Consider the following 12,675-nt stretch of genomic DNA (forward strand, 5'->3'; position numbering starts at 1 on the left):
GGATAGACAGGAAGATCGGTGGTTGATCAGAGCAACGCTGAAGGTGGTGAAGGGGAAATGATTTCCAGAGAGTGAAAGCTAAGGGGAAAAGATACATTAAAGCACTGTTGTATTTAGTTGCTGATGGAATATCTGGATTCTGCAGTTTTGTTATGGACGTTGTCTTGATACTGTGGTTAAGTATTTGATGTCTCTGGCAAAGTTTTTACAAATTGTGTAAGTCAGTATGGACAATTATTAAGGTTACCTACCTTTTCTAGTTGCTCGTTGTAGTAATATGAAACCCAAAGCTTGTCACAGTGGCAATATCACCAGAGATGTCCAGTTGAAGAAATAAACCAATGCATCATTCACGTTTTATTTTAGATTGTGGTGTGTAATTACTGTAATCTTTCAATGATTTTAAGTCTCTCAGGCCATGTCTACACTAGCACTTACGTCAGCAAAACTTTTGTTGCTCAGGGGTGTAAAACCCCACCCCTTCCCGAGTGTCATAAGTTTTGCTGGCGTAAGTGCTCGTGTGCATAGCACTATGTTGGTGGGAGATGCTCTCCTGCTGACATAACTACTGCTGCTCATTGAGATGATTTTATTATGTTGACAGGAGAGCTCTCTCCTCTTGGCATAAGGTGGCTACACAAGTGCTCTTACAGCGGCACAGCTGTACAGCTTTGCCACTGTAAGCTTGTAAGTGTAGACATGGCCTTAGTTTCTTTTTACTCTTGTTACCCTCAGGAGCGCCACCAGCTTTTCCACCGCCTTAGGCGGTGGAAGGTCCCGCCTCGAAATGCTGCCCCCCCACAGAGGCGGCGGAAGGTCCCCCCGCGGAAATACCGCCGCGGTCGCCGCCCCCCAAATTGCAGTGCCCTAGGCAACCGCCTAGGTTGCCTAATGGGTTGCGCCGGCCCTGATTACCCTTTACATTTTGCCATTATCTCTTTAATAGACATTTATAAGACAATGTAGGAGTTCACATAGTCAAAACTGTTGCAAGTAACAACAAAGACAAAATGACACTGGTTACTCTAGTACTGTTCTTTTATAAACATCCATGATATCCTCTCTATATGTGTCAGCCATTGGTAGATCAAAGTCTATTCACTACCCTTTAACAAGGTTTGGCAGAATTCAATTTTTATTTTTTAATAATTTTGACAGATATCACTGTTTATTTCTAAGCATTCTTTCAATTTTTAAAAATTTAAATTTTCATAGTTGTGGGATATTATGGGGGATCAGTCATTGGGGGATCAGACAATAATTATTTAATGACAGTAAACACTGAGATTTAGAAAGTTAAAGCTTTATAACTGTTAAAACACAAATTGTCAACATCAGATGTCAAAATATACAAAATAAAATTAAGCTCTAGGGTCTCAAGCAGCATTTTTCTTACTCTGCCTATCTATAAATTTCTATTATCATCAATGTAAATATTTTTTTGTCGATTTGCATGTGTAAAATCGACATTTACCAATAAAAATCTAGTCCTTCCAAGCCTACTTTTAACTGATATCCAAGGACTTTAAATATAGCATAACAATAACTACACAAAAATCTCTAATACTGTAATTATTAGTGCTCGAGGCTTGCAGATTTATTGATAATAATGGGAGTGGACTATAAACTGACCTGATGTTAAGAAAGATAGTTTGATTTGATTGTGTGTGTAAATCTGTAGGATAGTGGAGATGTGCTGACTGTATGAACCCACTGTCTGAGGTACAATGCCTCTAGGATCAGCAGATGAGAGTGGCCCAGCTGACCCTGAAGGAAGTGCAATGTGCACATGTACGTTTAGCTGTGCTGGTCAGCCATGCTGGCCAGAGCAGCGAAGGGGGTATGGCTATACCCTCACCCCATGCTGGAAGCTAATTTGGACCAGTCCTGGTGCTTGATGAATGCAAGGGCTGTGATTGTGATCAGTCCCTACACTGGGACACAGGCTGGTGAAAAACTTTGAACACACACTTCCAATGTCTTCTCATGCAAGGCTAGGCGCAATCTATCTCATTTTACAGCCCATTGTTATACCTAAGTGCGAAAGCTAAGGCATCCAAATCCCACATGTGGCCACTGAGATACCTGTTTTATGTGTCTAAGGGCCAATTTGACCTCCCATGCGCAGGATTTGGATGTCCTAATAAGGCCCCCATATTTCAAAGTTGAGCCTGCCCCTTCCAATTTCATGTATATCCCCCAGTTTATTTAGCACTCAATTCTGTTTTTGTATATTTATACACAACTCCCACTGATTTCAATGAGAGATGTAAATACACCTCTATCCCAATATAACGCTGTCCTTGGGAGCCAAAAAATCTTACAGCGTTATAGGTGAACCCGCGTTATATCGAACTTGCTTTGATCCACAGGAGTACACAGCCCTGCCCCCCCGGGAGCACTACTTTACCGCGCTATATCTGAATTCGTGTTATATCGGGTGGCGTTTTATAGGGGTAGAGGTGTATTTCTGTGTCTGAGGAGAGAGTGGGGCTTTCAGGGTGGAATTTTCAAAAACATAACTACTTCTACTAAAGTCAATAGGAATTTTATCTTTGACTACAATCAGAACAGAATTAGGCCACCAGTAAAAGACTGAGTATTAGAGTTTCTGAAATGTGCTGGGTTTCCAGGCTTAGAGAATGAAATTCTCTATTTATCAACAGAACAGTTATGGAACATATCCATATAACCTCCATACTGCCTCTACAATGTGCGTTATCTTAGAGGGGCTTACCTTTAAGGGTGATAAAATAGTTCAGTCTTCATGCCTAATTTGGTCTTTTCTTGAAATTAGTGCTAATGTTGGTAAATTTTGAGTATTTAGCATTTGTAGTTAGCAATAAATACACAAAATATTTTAATATCATTAATACATAAGTTCCCCAAAAGGGATATTTGATAGCGCTATCTTTTAAAAATTAAGGGCCAGATTCTCAGCTGGTGTAAATCCACATAGCTCCATTGCAGTCATGCTTCATGCTGGATCCAGATAAGGATTTGGCCTTACACAGTGTAGCTGTTGCATTAGGTATCTTTAAATATTATATGCAAGAAACGAGACACACAGATAACTACAGTAGAACCATAATGTGATGACATTATGAATCATCGAAGTATATTATATATATTTTAAATGAATCCCTCATATTGCTGAGGTCTGATGGACACAGTGGATGCATTTACATGTTGCCAATGCAGAAGTTTCTACCCTGCTGGCTACCAAGTGTCAGTACAGCATGTTTTACCGAATGTTCCAATTTCTGCTTGATGTTTTCATTGAAGGTGCTAAGAGTCACCATTGTTTACCTACAGGGCATTTCCCTTTATGTTTTATTAAATCCAAAGGAAACATCTTGAGAATGACAAAACATTATTAAAAATCAGAGTACACTGTCTCATTCATGTGAAAATCTACATGCAGGGCATGAAAATGAGATGAAAATCAGAACTGATATACCTATTTGTTTCTTTAGCATTAGAAGCGAGGATATTTTTCAACATTTTGCGTGTCATTAGAGTGGCTAGGCCTGTACAACCCCAGGTCCTTCTGCTTGCCTGGTGTTCAGCCTTTCCAGAACTGCATAACTTGGCTAGGCTTCACAACTGGAAAGCTCTCCTCCTATCCTGGCATAAGGGATTCTCACTCAGACTGGCTACAAAAAGAAAAGTCATCAAATCTATCCCATACTAAGGGCATAGTCTGTGACCATCATATATGGCAGCAAGAGTGTTGCAGAATGATCAAAAGGGAAATATTTGCATTGGTTCCTTCATCTTGAACATCGGAGATTAGCATAGAAATATTTGTTTTGTATGAGCATTTCATGGGTCAGCTCCTTGCACAGCTTGATTACTTGAATTATAGTCTCTGTAGGGTGACCATATTTCCCTATGCTGAATACAGGACACCCGGTAAAATTACTCGTATTCAAATGAGTTCAACGGCAATCAATCAGAACTATGCAGTACAAACGTTCAAATTAACATCAAGTTGACTGAGCCTCTGTTAAAAAGAAATACTGTGTAGTTGGTTTATTTTTATTTAACTTCTTATCTTTCAGGCTTTAGGGTTCACACGAGGAGGGGTGACGCACACACTCCCATACATCTCTCCCACACAGAAGAGGTGACCAACTGACCTGACCCTCCCTGTCCGGCGCTCTCTGCCCTCCATGCCTGGCTGTGCGTGGCTTTGGCACAAGCAGAGCTCAGCTCCTCCTGGCCAGCGCCACGGACTGGAGGGTCTTGAACTTTCCTGGAGCACCGGCCCAGCCAGAGTCAGTGGGAGAAGAAAGTAGCCTGTCGGCCAGGCTGTTGGTGAGTTGAGCGCTCGACCAGGGGCTGGTTCTCTGCACAGAACTGGGAGCGGGACACACCCCGCCAAGAGGGATATGGAGGAGCAATGGGGCTAGAGGGGGGTAATGGGGCAAAGCAGGGAGAGGACAGCGAGAGGGGGAGCGCGTAAAGTGCATATGGGTGGGCAGCTGAAGTAATATGTAACCGGACACTGCCTGGTGCCTGCCTTCACTCACTAGTCACCACAGCTCACACTGCACAGCCAGTGCCAGCCAGAAATGGAACGGGGCAGGAGGGGCCCTGCTGGCTGAGAGCCGGCATGCAGCCGGGGCTGAGCTGATGGACCAGCAGAGGTAGTGGCTGGCCCTGCACACTGCAGCATTGCCCTGCCACCAGCCTTGGACACCCACCCCCATCATCAGCCACTGGACCCCCCCACTCATTGCTGGGGGGCGGGTGGCTGGAGAGCAGGAATCTGGCCAGCAGCAGGACCCACCAGTACTGATGGGGAGGCGGGGAGTGGGAGGGGCAAAAAAATGGGACAATTTGCCCGTTTTTAACAAAAAGTCAGGATACCTCCAGGAGGGCTTAAATATGGGACTGTCCCTTTAAAAACTGGATGCCTGGTCACCCTAAGTCTCTGCAAAATTCCACTAGGACAGAGTCAATGGATTGACACTGAGGTTTTTGCAATAATGACCATAATAAACCATTTATTTTCCCATTGGTATCTAAACATGTTGTAATTGCTCTTGACTAGAGCTGGGCAAATTTTTTTGGATGAAACTTTTTTGGGGAGAAAAAGGCATATTCGAATCAACCACAACATTTCACAAATTAATGTAAAATTAACCACATTTTTTCAGCCAAAAAGAAAGAAAATTCAAAGAAAGTCAAAACTTTTTGATTTGACATTTTCTAAATTAAATGTTTCCATTTTTTAAATTTGAAACAACTTTTTGTTTAGAATTTTACTTCCATTTAACCCCAATTTTTTTTCACTTTTCTGTTTTGCCGAAACATGAACAAAATTAATTTGGAGTTGATCCAAAATGATTTTTTTCATCATTTTTTGGTTTGGCCACCTTATCAAAAAATCTGTTACTTACACAGCCCTACTCATGACATCTCAAAGAAGCCAATCATAATCATCTGCATTCTGTGCAGCTTAGAAATGGAAGAAAAATAGTATTTGAAATGTTCATTCAACTTCCAAGATGACTGCAATCAGGGTTCCTGCAGAGGGTTGTCCTAACAATGGACACTGCTACAGAGTTGCAGTCTGTGTGGAAAGAATCTCAAGCTGTACACATTACAGTCAAATGCTTTTATTATGTTAGCTTTGTTGATTCCAAGCACCATGTGGATGCTATCTTTGGCCACCTGCCATTTATGGAACATGCCCGGAAATGGCTCTGAAATAGCGTCTGTGCATTTGATGAAAACTTCACAATGCAGCAAAACTATTCTGAATGCTTTGTCTATCCAGAGAGCTGATAGCCATAAAAAAGGTGTGTGTGTGTGTGAGAGAGAGACTTGTCCCCTTGATGGAATATGATTACGGGGAGATATATGATCTCAATGAAATCTCAAGATCCAAGATTCTCAGAAAATATATCTGTGCCTGTTAATTTTAATGGAGAAAATAAATTGGGACGGCATCGGGTCTAGGGGTCTTGGAAATGACCACGTTAGTGCAGGAGACCCTACTCAAAACTAAGTGACTGCAGGCAGAGGACCCATCAGTTCACCTCTGGCCTTGGAGACTCCTCCTGCATTCCTTGGCTGTAGTTCCTCTATGAGTAAGGGATCAAATGGGTTGACTCTGAACGGTGATATCCCCATTCATTATCATTGCCTATTGTCTTATAACCTGAGAGCACTTTTTTTTGCCCTCCTAGACATCAGAATATGCTTCGGGGTCAAGGAACGCACTCCTGGCCACAGAAATAGAAACACCAAATACAACAAGGAGACAGGGTCATATATCAACAACATGGGACTTCAGGAATTGGATTCTTCTTTCCCCTTTAGCATTACAGTATTTTCATGCATTCCCCTCTGTCACTACCATAACGCCAGTTCTTTCATGTACGGTATGTATTTTTAATGTTATTCCTCACTGTGGTCATTTAGTGCATATGTAACTTTGCTACTGCCTATGAGGCATCTTATAACATCATTTGAATACCTCCTCTTGTCTTGTCTTGTCATTTCTTGATGGCTTATGTCCTCAAGTGTATTAGAAAAGAACAGGATGATAGGAAGTGAGGTGTCCAAGGTTCTTTGCCCTTAGGATACCAGGCTAAGGACCTCACAGAGGTAAGAAATTTCCTAGAAACTATCTAGAAAAAGATTCAAAAGATACCCCTAAAGTCAGCCAAGTTCAGAAGAAGGAATAAATGCCTTGGGTCTACCCCAACAGGCCAGAAGGGCAAAGGGCTGTGGGCCTCCCCTGAAGATTAAGAACCACCAGAAGATATTTCAAGCTGACAGATCTTTTCCCCATCAAAAAAGAAAACTTAAGCATAGGGGAGGTGAGGCTGGTGTGACGTTGCACTCTATATGATTTTATGAAAATATGCTAATGAGTTGAAATATAATGTAATTGGAATATGCTCCATGCAAAAGGGCTCTTGTAAGGTATCATTACAAAGCTTATCATCTACTGAGTGTGGTCATCCTATTTTTGTATAAATGTATCACTCTTGTATCTGAAACTAGAAGTATGAAATATAACTCTGAGGGTCTATTGTAATTATGCAAAGTGTGGGCCAAGTATGGTCATTTGGAATCTTGATGACTCCCATTAACCAGGACAATTGTCTGCAGATGGCTCTGTTTTACTTGCAAGTCTCCCTATATACATGTGTGCTGGCAAGTGGGTAATGAAGTCTTACAGTGACATGTGATCATGTCACCTGAACTGGAATCCATCTTTAACCTGGTGCTTTTCCATTAAGAAGGAGGGGGTGGGAACCCAGAGAGGAACAAAGGATTCCTGTCTTATGCAAAAGATATATAAATGGGTGGAACAGAACAAAGGGGCAGCCATCATGAGGAATCCCCTAGCTACCACCTGAGCTGGAACAAGGGCTGTACCAGGGGAAAGGACTGTGCCCAGACTAGGAAGGCATCCAGTCTGTGAAAGAGACTTATTGAAACATCTCTCAGGGTGAGATTTTATCTGAACTCCGTTGTATTACTGTATTAGGCTTAGATTTGCATGTTTTATTTTATTTTACTTAGTAATTCACTTTGTTCTGTCTGTCACTACTTGGAACCACTTAAATCCTACTTTCTGTATTTAATAAAATCACTTTTTACTTATTAATTAACCCCAAGTATGCATTAATATCGGGGGGGGGGAGAGCAAACAGCTGTGTGTATCTATCAGTGTTATAGAGGGTGAACAATTTATGAGTTTACCCTGTATAAGCTTTATACAGGATAAAATGGATTTATCTGGGGTTTGGACCCCTTTGGGAGTTGGACATCTGAGTGTTAAAGACAGGAACACTTCTGTAAGTTGCTTTCAGTTAAGCCTACAGCTATTAGGGGACGTGGTTCAGACCCTGGGTCTGGATTTGCAGCAGGCTAGCAGGTCTGGCTCAAACCAGGCAGGGCACTGAAGTCCTAAGCTGCCAGGGCAGGAAAGCAGGGGCAGAAGTAGTCTTGGCATATCAGTTGGCAGCCCCAAGGGGGTTTCCATGATTCAACCCGTCACAGCTGGTATGTATTGAGGGTACTCAAGTTTCTGTAAGCTTTGAATTATGCACTTAAATTGATACATCCTGCAGCAGTATGTATTTGATACTGTCTGTCTATACTACAAGAAGAGCATGAGTTATAACAATTAATTACACATATTTAGCATTCATGTATTGCTTTTATCCATAGTGCATGGCTCTCTGGCATGGGTGGGTGCTAGCATGTCATAACAATTTTATTGCCAGTGTGGATGAAAAAAGCATGGTTCCGGAACCATGTCAGGGTTTTAGCTTTGATCTCAAAAGCATAAATGTTCTCAAGAGTATACTTAACTTACAACCATTGCAACAATTTAAGAGTGAGGATTATGTTACAGAATATAGACTGTACAGAGTAAATAGCTAATAAAATTGCTCAGAGCATCAATCCAGTGTTGTCTAGTCAGCTTTTCTTATTATAAACTTGAATGGTAGGTCTGAGTGTAAGAACTAAAAAAAAGTACAGTACATGCAATTTCTTGTTGTCACTTCACGAGTACAAAAGAACAATTTATATTTAAACTTTTCTGGATTCCTGGTCTAAATCAGATTGGTTCATTGATTGCCATTAATGCCTCAGGCTTGGTCTACACTTAAAAAGGTTTATCAAGATGCAATCATATTGGTATAAGGTACTGTATACCAGTACAGCTTCTTTGCTTCACCAAATCAGAACAAGCTATTCTGGCATAAGCACTTTTATAAAGTATAATTACATCTACTGTATGGGGCTGGACTTGCCACTTTAACTATGCGGGCATGGTTAAAGTGGCAAAATGTGTAAGTGTAGACAAGGCCTCAGACTTTGGGCTGGTGTATGCTACTAAGTTAGGTCAACTGAGCTACATCACTAAGGGCTGTGAAAACTGTCATGCCCTGTGCAAAGCAAAAAGCCCACATAAGCCCTGGTGTAGACACTTCCTTCATCGACCTAGCTACTGCCTCTTGAAGAGGTGGATTTATTACAGTGACAGAAAAACCCCTTCTGTTGCTGTAGTGTCTATCACACTACTGCAGAATAGCTGCAGCTGTGTTGCTGTAGCATTTCTAGTGTAGACATACCTTCTGTTTTGCAATTGCTGCAGTGTGAAAACATGAGACTAATGAAATATACATGCAGTGTCTGGTGTAATCATTCTGGTGGATAAACTTGAAAAGTAATCAATCAATATTTCCCAATTCATTAATTACTATCATCATCCTACCAAAAAAAAGTAGAGAAAAGTGGTTGATTTAAATAAATATACAAAATTCCTTTTAAGGCCTAGGTCCGATAGATTATTCAGAAAGTGAGACCCAGACACTTGCAAGTAAAGCACAATACAGTATCCTTCCTCTAGAGTCTAGAACTATAGGTCCCAAAGCAGAGCTGGTTTCCTAAAAATGTATATTAAAATTAAGAGCAAAATCCTACCTATTATTGCACAAATGGGTGAGAGTTGTGAAAAGTGTGCAGGAAACTTCTTTTCCACTGGCACACCGACACAGCAGCTGGGAATGAAAAGTTCCTAGGGCCTTGAGTATATGCTGCCCTTGAGAGCAATGCTGAGATTGTCCTTTTTAAAAGAACAATTAGAACTGCTATGAAGCATGTTGTTCAGGCTTCTGAGCCAAACTGCTCTGCCCTTGCAGGATGGCTCAGGAACATTTCCCAGTTCTGATCTCCTGCCCCAATCCCACCATCCTCCTCACCTCTCAGAAAAGTAAATGTAGGGTTTTGCCATAATGCCACAGTTATCCTAAGTGACATTCTTTACTATTCAAAATTGAAAAATGTGTATGAAATTAGAAAGTTTCTTCACTGAGGATTCACCAAATCAAATACATTTTCTACCCTTGTGTGCCAAGTCTGCTGCCCTGTCACATTGTGTTCTGTGTTGACCTTCTTCAGCTGAGCGCTTCTCACTCTCTGGCCTGGTCTATATTACAGAGTTAGGTCAACATAAGGCAACTTACATCCACTCAATTATGTCAGTGCCCACACTACAGCCATGCTCCCACCAGTGCAAGTGCCTTACTATACCGACACAATAACTCTACCTCCACAAGAGATGTAGGGGCTATGTTGGTGTAGTGAGGGCAACACTGTGTCCATATAGACACTACCTTACTTACATCAGCTGTTGGCTGTCATTGTCCCTTTCACAGGTCTGTGCTGGAGCCATGAAATTGACAAGAAAGGCCAGTAGGCTCACACCTTGAGCTATCAGGGCAGGGGGGGGGACTCCAGCCACAGCAAGGCTGCCCCTTGGACTTTTGGTTCCCTGCCAGGCTGCTGCTCGGGCTCCCTGATGCCCCTCGAGGTCCTGGCTCCCTGCTCTGAGCCAGGCTGCCACCCAGGTTCCCAGATGTGTCCAGGTTCCTGGCTCCACACTGGGAGCCGGGCAGTTGTCCAGGCTCTGGGCATGATGCTCCCCACCCACAGCTCAAGGGGCAAGCCGGGCTTTTAGCAGGGAGCTGCATGTGGAGCTGAGAGCCTAGGCTCTCACTCCCCCCACACTGCCCCCTCTTAAGTCAGTGGAAGCACTCCTGGTGAGGAAGTGCAACAGCGAGAGAAGGGTAATGTGGACATGAACCACTGCAGTAATTACTGAGGGGATTGTAAGTCGAAGTATTGACTTAAGTCTGAAGTGTAGACATACCCTCTCTGTGCATGTGTTGTTTCTTTATTCCCCCAGGTTTTCTTTCTCTCCCCAAATTGTGTTTTCTTCATCTGGACCTTAATTCCAAGTTACTTTTAATCACCAGCAGCTTTTTTTTGTGTAACATTCCCCCTGCTGTTCTGTTTTATTGCATCTGAGACTGTAGTACAAGCAGATGAAATTGGCCTCATTTCCAATTATCTACAATGCATTTTTGAGACAAGGTTACAAGTGAAAATGCCTGGAGGGGCAGGAGGATGAGATTACTACTGAAAATGATTTTAAAATCTAATTTATTCATCTATACACTTGCTGTTGTGTACATTCAATTTAACATCAAACACTATTTAGATTTAAAATGAAATGTATATTTTTTTCAGAAGCCATTATATTGTTTTAGAAATTGATAATGTAGCAAGAATGGCAAATGCATACTCTGAAAAAAAATCAGATTTATTACTGTAAGAGATATCTGAGATGGACAGAAACTTTTCCTTGGAAACAGCAAACTCCACTGTAGGCCACCCTAGGCCTCTAACAGTAATTTTGCCTGTCTGGGAGTTTACTGCACCTATTGTCCCTGTCTACACAAGTGAAATATGGCATCCTACCCATTTGTTCCCCTGCCATTACTGTAATACATGAAACATCCACACAAAAATGGTTCTAGAAGTTTAAGGCTGCGCACGCCACCATTTGGAGTAGATGTGCTTCAAGCAGAGCTAACCATCATGTGGCCTTCCATATAGCCACTCTCCACCAATGTAGAATTGTAACACCTTCTCCAACTCGTTCATCGGTCTGTCATTTTAGCACCAATCTCATAAACACTCTCATGGGATCTTAATTTTAAGCAAGAGTAGTTCCACTGACTTCAATGAATTAAAGTCTCATGGGACTATTCACAGGCTGAAAGTTAAGCAGAGGCTTTCAGTACTTTGTTGTAATGGGGCTTTAATGTATACATTAACAAACTTCCTCAGCATGTATAATATAAATTTGTTTAAATAAATACTTTGCACTTCCACAGCACCTTTCACACAAGGACTTGAAAGGGTTTTACTAATTGTAATTACTGTGGCTGTTCAGTGCACCAAAACCCAAGGGTACCATTAGCATACCAAATGTACCACATCTCAGAGTACTCCCGAGGGTATTCTGAACCAAAAAATTATGCAATATTCTGCAAGTTTTATTTGTCAATAAATAAATGCAGAGGCTCCAGCATAGCAGTGGGGAGCACAGGCCACCGGCAGCACGAAGATGAGAGATCACCCTGCAGCCTCCCCACCCCCGGGATACGGACTCAGTGGTGAGGCTTCACCTGCCCCAGCACAAGGCCTAGGCCTGCCCCAGAAACACCCTTCAGCCCTGCCCCTCTGCACCAGGTGGAGGGCAGGCAGGCTCAACCAGGCAGGATCCAAGTATGGAGGGGTTCAGTATGGGGGGAGAGGATTCTGTGTGGGACAATCTGAGTGCAGGCAGCTCAGTGTGGGGTGGAGTAGGTCTGGATGCACAGAGGCTCATTGGGGGTGGGATTCCAGGTGCAATGGGACTCTGCAGGGGCTTTCAGGTGAAAGTGGTTGGGGCTCAGTGGAGGGTCTCAGCAGGGGGGTCTGGATATCCTATCGGGGGAGTGGGGCTTGGTGGGGGTCTGGGTGTAGCTAGTTGGTGGTCAGTGTCATGGGGGTCTGTATGTAGGGGCTCAGGGCGATGGGGCTCATCAGGGTGGGCATTTGAATGCAGGGAGCTCAATGGAGAGGGGCCTGCGTGCGGGGGGCTCCAAATGCAGAGGTTGAGATTCAATGGGGTGGGGTTCTGGTATGGAGGACTAGGGGGTACTGGGTGAGGCTTGACAGGGCATGGGAGGTCCAACTACATGGGAGTTGGGCAGATGGGGGAGCAGTTCTCCATACAGTGACCCCTCCCCCCACAGCTGAGGAGTAATGGGGGCAGGAAGCAGGGGAGGATCCTGAGCTTCCTGC

Source organism: Trachemys scripta, chromosome 5 (assembly GCF_013100865.1).
Source record: "Trachemys scripta elegans isolate TJP31775 chromosome 5, CAS_Tse_1.0, whole genome shotgun sequence".
Taxonomy (NCBI): domain Eukaryota; kingdom Metazoa; phylum Chordata; order Testudines; family Emydidae; genus Trachemys; species Trachemys scripta.